Source organism: Saccoglossus kowalevskii, chromosome 13 (assembly GCF_978046115.1).
Source record: "Saccoglossus kowalevskii chromosome 13, keSacKowa6.1, whole genome shotgun sequence".
In the NCBI taxonomy this organism is placed as follows: Eukaryota; Metazoa; Hemichordata; class Enteropneusta; family Harrimaniidae; genus Saccoglossus; species Saccoglossus kowalevskii.
The window spans coordinates 10,051,165-10,052,790 of NC_140653.1; the positions used below are offsets into that span (position 1 = coordinate 10,051,165).

Sequence of the window (1,626 nt, forward strand, 5' to 3'; positions counted from 1 at the left end):
ACGCGAAACGTGATTGGTCATTTTTCGACATGATTGGTCGCGACCCGGAAGTAGTTCACTCTCGCCCAACTTTCCTGGTAAGTAGCGTGAATTTATCGTTGCCTCTGCCATTTTAATAGTGTGTCGTTTTATCGTGGATTTTTTTCTAGAGTCCAATTATGAATATTTGTGATCGAACGACTTTTGTTAATACTTTTCTGATAATTAATGTTGTTAATATATATTCTGAGTAATCCTGTAATTTAGCAATTTGGACCCCTCGCTGTTCACGCCCGATGTGGCCACCCATGCTCGATCGGCTTAACGGTATACGTGTTTGTGGGTGTGGGGGTAAACTAAAATACGTTTGTAACCGCGGTCATGAATAGAAATAATTATTTAATTCATTACACATGCTTTGGGACACTCCTCGCACCTTTTGGGCTAAATCTGTTTTATATGCACAATATGTAATTTATCTAATTTCCATATTTTTCTTAAATTGGGATTATCTCTTGAAGAATTCGACATATTTGCCCTTTGAGTCAACTTTGATAGGGATATGCATTGTTGTAATAGATGCACTATTAGGGATAATTCACTAATTGGATTAAATCCTAAACAACTCGACAGACTTTGACCAAATTTTATAGAGATGTACATTGATGTAATCTGTGTGCCATATTACTGTTGGGGTTAATTTGCATACCGGGTATGTAAATTGTCAATAGCATATTGTTTTTTTACTAAATTTGGATTATTTCTTAAATGACTCAACAGGTTTGGATCAAATTTGGTAGGCATATACATTGATGTAATTGTCATGTCATATTATTGGGAGTAATTTGTATATGTAAATTAGCTAATGAACATCTCAACAGATTTGATGTAATCTGCATGTCATGTTGCTAGTGTGGATGATTTGCATATGCAACTTAATAGCTAAATTACATATTGTTTTGATAGTCGACGAATGCGTGGTGAAAAAATATGCCAGTATTTTATTTGTGCAATCATTATTTTTATTCAAATTCTAGTAGGCCTCAAAATTTATGTGCTACAAATTCATTGTAGGTATGAATGACATGGTGCTTTCATTAAACCTGTTTGTGTTTCTTCTTTTTTTCAGAGAACATGCAGATGAACCAAACAAACTGAGGAGACTGCCCTCATAAAAAAACAGTCACCCAATTAATGAGGAGTCTGCCTTCACAAAAAAAGAGTCACACAATTAATGAGGAAACAATCCCAAATGCAAAATTGAGGGTATAACCCTTACTAATGAATCTCATAATTTACTTTGCAATATATCTTGTAATAAACTTGACACTGAACCTGATAATGTACTTGATAATGAATTGAATGGAACTAAATATAAAGCAAGTTGATAGCACTTGTGCTAAGACTAGCAGTGTATGTATACTGGGTAACAAAGATGATTCTTTGCATTCATCTGAAGATTACTTGCTGAATTTTGAACATATTAATAGTCAGAATCTTGAACAGTAGCAGTTAAAATCATGTATGTCTGCTTCCCAAGTTCTACTTAATGCCAAAGGACTTCGGTGCCCCTGGGCCCCATGTTTGACACTTTTTACAACCCAGATTTTTTAAATAATTCAGAAAGTAATTTCAGTCATTTCCACG

The 1,626-nt window shown here is 34.4% G+C and overlaps 1 long non-coding RNA gene across 1 annotated transcript; it reads left to right on the forward strand.

The window, feature by feature from the left end:
* Positions 1–1,384, forward strand: LOC146734975 (uncharacterized). The gene is made up of 2 exons (XR_014931303.1): positions 1–77; positions 1,109–1,384. It is a non-coding gene; the product is annotated as an uncharacterized LOC146734975 (long non-coding RNA).
* The last annotated feature ends 242 nt before the right edge of the window (positions 1,385–1,626 follow it).